Source organism: Marmota marmota, unplaced genomic scaffold (genome assembly GCF_001458135.2).
Source record: "Marmota marmota marmota unplaced genomic scaffold, marMar, whole genome shotgun sequence".
In the NCBI taxonomy this organism is placed as follows: Eukaryota; Metazoa; Chordata; class Mammalia; order Rodentia; family Sciuridae; genus Marmota; species Marmota marmota.
Window position 1 is genome coordinate 38,433,716 of NW_026000005.1, and position 6,000 is coordinate 38,439,715.

Genomic DNA, 6,000 nt, shown 5'->3' on the forward strand with positions numbered 1-6,000 from the left:
TTTCCTCTGGAGTCTGGGTCCCAGCGGGAGTGCTACTGCCTAGAGGTGGTGGGGCCTTCCAGCTCGGGAATCGGCTCTTTGTGAACCAACCGCGCCACCTGCCGGCCAGACTCCGACCTGCGCTGCCCAGGAGGAAGGGTGAGCGGACAAAGACCGAAACCAACTGCCCGCCCCTCTGGGAGGTGGGAAGCGTCGGTAGACTTTGGTAGCCACCTGCCCACGTTCAGCCCACTCAGGCCACTACTAGCGGTGTGGTGGCTGGAAGAAGTCCTTGGAGTCCTATCGCTCCCCGCCATCCAGATTATGAAAGATGGACTTGGAAAACGTTTCAAGGAGAAACAGTTGACATCCGAGGGGCTGCTTGAGTAGCTAGCTGCTCTCCCTAAAATCGAAAGTCCGAGCGATGAAGGGCCATGTTGAGGAGGGAATAGACCCGGCGTCACTGGCCGCAGTTTTAGGGCACTGGCCTCGACAGCAGATCCTATTTCCCTCAGTGGCTCAGACCTGCGCAGACCTCGACTGATGACACCGGCAACTTTGACTTTTAAATACCAGCGCGCTTGACTAGACGCCGGGCAGTCGCTTTGAGTCGGGGCCTGGAGGGACAGCTTGTGCAGCTCTGGCATTTTGGCTCCTTGGTGAAACACCTATGAAATGTCGCCATCTGGGAAATGGATTTCAGTTTATTGTAGCTACTGATTTTACACAAGTAAAAGGGGGGGGGGGGATATGCACACACGACGTGTGTGTGTGTGTGTGTGTGTGTGTGTGTGTTATAAATTATTTAAAACAACTTCCCAAGTCCCTTTAAGGAATGCATTTCTAGGTTCTTTCATGTGCCTTTCAGAATTTTACAGGAAAAGAAGATGAATATTGGTCCCTGTCATTTGGCACACAGATTCAAAAGAGAAAAGAGCAATCCAATTTCTTCTTAAAACATTTTTTAAACAATAGACGCTGGTTGTTTCTCTGCAGGAGTTGGAATATTGCATGTATCTGTGGTTGAAATGGAAAACTGACTGCCTGCATCATTAAAAACAGAAAAATTTCTAAAACATGTACCATCCCCACCCCCCAGGATATGCACACTGAATATTAAGCAAAGTCTTTTTCCAGCCACAGCTGCCTGGAAGCAAGACACCATTTGCTAGGGTACATTCACTGATCCCCCTTTTTCCTGTTTTTCATTTTAGGGCTCAAAGTTGCCCAATAATCAGGTGAACTAAGAAGCTGGATTGCTGAATGGGAAAATCTGCGCTCCAACTTCCCTCTGGAAAGCATTTCTGGGCTGCAGATTGGAAATGAACTGCTGTTCATTGTGACTACCTGGAGGAGAATTCTTCTGTCCTCTGTGATTACTTAGAGGGGAAAGACTTCTAACCTAACAAACAGGATTCCTTCTAAAAAATAAGATAAAAATGGAAACACCATCATCAATGCAAAACCCTCTCTGCACCCCATAATCGGAAAACACCCTGGAATTTTAAAACTTATAAGTGTGTACAATCAGTCTGTAGAGCCATAAGCACAGAACCCAACACAAAACCTACCTAATATCACCTACTTTTAAAATAAAGTTGCTTGGCTTTTCTGAGTAAAACAAGCCTCTCAGAACTATGAGAATGTAGGGGTGCTTTGAATCCACTAAGAGGAATCTCAAGATGAATCTGCTAATAAGCTTAATATAAAGGATTAATTAAATGACTTGATAGCTTTAACTTTTTTTTTTTTTCATACTGTGCCTAACACAAAGACTTGAGCCAAGAAATACACTGTCAATACTAAGTTGAATTAAGGTTGGATTTCAAAGTCATCTCTAATCTGCGAAAGACATTTTTAAATGGCCACAAGAAAACCTGATTTCTGCCTCCAGGTGGAAGGCCCAGTTTTGCCAAAGTAATGAGAAAGGGGCCTTTGACCTGTGGACAAACAAGCCATATGATAGTGTGTTTGTAGACAAATAGCAATGGATAGAAGACAAGAGGGAGGGTGAGAAAGAGAACATGAATCCATTCCACCTTTTCCTAGGCACTGTGGTAGGAATTTGTGGTAGGTTTTAGCCTGACTTCCCTGGATGTTAGTCTTTCTACCACTAAAACGTAGCACATCCACAGTGTTCCAATGATGCTTTGTCATTTCAGTTCAGAAATACCTAGGTTAATTTGCTTGCTGGACTTTTGCTATCTGTATGTCTTTGAGTAAGTTCCTTAACCTCTCTGAGATATGGCTTTCTTTCTGTAAATTGTAAATGATTTTTCTAAATATTGAATGATTTTATAGAACACAATATATTATCTGGCACATGGGAAATAGTTATTATTACAGATAATATCTCGTTAAGAATTATAAACATTATTAACTGTAGAACAATTTATTTATCTCAAATCTTCTTTTTCACAAGGAAACCAAACACTGTGCTTAACTTCTTGTGCTCCATGAGAAAATAATTCTTTATCTCACAAACTCCTGGAGGAGGGAAGGAAGATACATTCTAACTTCTTCCCTTCTTTCATTGATTTATGAAGCTTACATCTAACTCCTCTGTTCCTAGATGATTGAACTAAATTTGAATCTAAAAATTTTATTTGTCTTCAAATATAATGGTTACAAAAACATTTAAGTAAAACAAGGTGTGAAAGACCAAAATTTCACAGCCAGGAAATAGTGCTGATGGTAAGTAAGCAAGGCTCCATCTAATGAAATCTCCACTTTTGTCAGAAAGCTACCCTCTTAAATAAAGTCATCTGAAATAGCATTTGGTGGGTTTTCTGAAGCCCCCAGGAAACCCAATTAGAGATTTTATCCTTTGATGTCAAAGCTTTGATGCTGTTTCTTATGCAAATGAGAAGCAGGACTATTATTAGGCCTTTGCACCTGAGTGAGAAAGATGGCCATAGAGCTCAGGTCTTGATGGATCAAGAAGGTGGGACAACAAGACACAGCAAGAAGCCTTTTGAGTCACTGAGGTGGGGAAGGGCTGACAGGAAAGTTGGACTACTCAGGGGGGCAAATCCGAATTTGATCCAGTTCTAACAAACCTTTCTCAAGGGCAAACTATGTATCAAACACCACAGTTTGAAGACACCAAAGGTTTCTTCTGGGTCTTGTCTGTGTATGACACCCACCACATGGCAATGTGGAGGACGTGGGGGACAAGTAGAAATCATTGGAAACGTTTCCTTTATCTGGGCCCTGGAGGAAGGCAGAGAGAGAGACAAACAACACCAAGTCACTCAGTCCTGTACCAATATAGGTCCTTTAAACTAACACTTTACAGAGACAATGAGTTTTTCTGGAGGAGATAATCTATATCTGTTTTTGGCTGCATTGGTGAACATGAGTTAAACATCAGAACTGTTTTATGGCTTAGACATGAAACCCATGCCCCAAAGGAAGTTTAAAACATTATTTCCTGGGAACCTTGCAATTCAACCTCTGTGACCATAGATTTCTTCATTTTAGCTCAAAATGTGAACATAAAATTACCAAGTCACAGTCACTAAATAATTTAGCTATTAATACTTTAATATTTAATAGCAATGTTGATATATGGTTATTAGAAGAAATTTTGGAATTATGATTGTATGATGAAAAACTAATGCTAATATACATGTGTATTACATCAAGCTGACACGGTTTTATAAGCCACTTTTAAGAGAGAAATAATTATCTGATTGGAGTACTATTATATTGCAGTACTACATGCCCTGCCCTTATTTTTCTTTCTGAAAAACAATGTGTAATGCAATGAAATTCTGTAAGAAAGTAAGTTTATCATTAACATAATTTACGATTTACTACATAACAAGAATATAAATTTGGAAACCTAAATTTCCCTTCCCCCATAAGCCAAAAGCACTTCCAGAGCACTTGTGTTCCAAACATTTATTTTTTAATTTCAAAAGATCTCAGAGTATTTCATATATGTCTAAAACAACAGATTATATATTTCTTTATGTAGAATATAAATTTCTCAAATGCTTATTTAGATAATGGAATTTTGCAAGTGTGCTTCTAGAGGAATTAGAACTTTTGAAATTATATTTATATTGTATTTCTTTAACCTAATCATTTATTTCCATTAGCAAATTTTGGTCTTTCACACCTTGAAAGAAGAAATTTTCTCCTACAAAACAAGTATGCCTTTAACCCTTATTCAAGAGGACTAAAGAGGAAACTCAGGGTAAACTCCAAGAAACATAGTGTAGGTTTTTGTTCCTAAATTATATACTACTTGAACACCCCTGTATATTAACGAAAACTTATTAAAATCAATTGAATATAAATCTGCTCTGTATGAAAAGGAATACAAAAGTGAAATTTATCAACCTGGTTTGCCTAGAATTGGCAGCAGGGGACATTTTCTGGACACAGAATGTTTATAAGCACTGAAGAATTTGCAGAAAGTCTTAGCTTGGGAGTCCACAGACAGACATATGTCACACAATTTTAAAATGTGCAGAGCAGCCCCTCACAGGTAGTGATATGTGGCATCACTTTCGGTTAGACCTTAACTATGTCTGCACAAACAAACTGGCTTAATTCGGGCAAACAATGAGTTATTTGAAGTAGGGAGGTAAAAAGAAATTCAGTTAGTAACGGATCATTTGACTCCAGCTGACATTTAAAGTATATCAATTCAGCCCATTTGTTTTTTCTTTGTATTCAACTTCACATGTATGACTCCCAGGTTCTCTTTCTGCTGGGAGTTAAAAATTAGGAACTAAAGGACAGAGAAAATTGTCCCCAGTCCATTTATTATTGAAATACATAGATCTGTATAAAAGCAGCTTTTAAAGAACACCCCTAATCATCACTAACTTAATCAAGGCTGACTTGTACAAGTTTGGGAAAAATCTTTCTCATATATTTATACATCATTAATATTACAGGATTTACCCCCTTAGATTTAACATTTCACTTTGACATTCAGGATTAAGATGTGAGATAACAAATATGCAACCACGCTAAGTTTCTATCACTTTTATCTCTGCAGTTCTGAATCAAAACAAATTTGAACCAAAACATGCAGTGGTTGTGAGAGGAATTCCAATGTACATTAACTTAAAGAGAAGGTCCCATCTCTGCAACTTCAACTTGTCTATTTATATTACATTAGACACCTAACAGAGGTAATTGAACATTGGCAGGAAATTAATCAAGTCTGTTCCGTTAAATGGTCAGTTTACTGCAGCTCAGTAAAGCTGGGTCCCATTTCCTCTTTGTGTCTCATTATGTTCTCATCCGAAACTTTTATAGTTTTCACTTGGATTGTTGCAATTTAAAATGGTTGGATAAATACCTAGTTGTGTCCAGGCTGCCTAGCAGGTTAAGTTACTCAGTGAACTGAATTTGTAACGCAGAAATCATGCCAACCGTAGAAGGCACAGTAAACTGCAGAAGTCATGAGAAAATCCAGGCTGCTTTGGGTCTTCCTACTATAGGAGCTTTCTTCCAACAGCTCCTTGTGTCACTTTCCATGATATATTTATGTTGTAGATACCCATCTATATATAAAACTGGATGCTTGCTTTAAAAACCTTAGATTAAAAATAAGATCAGCCAGTTTGAACTCTCCTATCACAAGGGCGTCACGTGGTTAATGATGAGGGTCATTTAGCTCTAGGTCTGGAAAGTCCTGTGATTTAGAACCTTCCTCTTGCGGTCCTCTGGTTAAATCTGCTCAGCTCTTTGTTGTTGTCGTGTCCACCTACACACAGCTGTCCATCTCCCTGAAACCTTTTTGCTGTCAGTCAAGTGACAGCCTTGGATGGGGGGCTTTGTGTGTCAAGGCCTCCTGAGGCCCAGCACTACACTCAGATGGAAAGGAGCGTGGGCAGGGGAACACAAGGAATTCTTCCAAAGGGGTGGGGGACATGACAGACTACTGGAGGGAGAGACTCAGTGCATGGCTCCTTCAGAAACCGCTTTCTCAAACACATGCAGCAAAAATGCAAACACATATACCAGAACCCCCACATCTGCAGCCCAGCACCACCG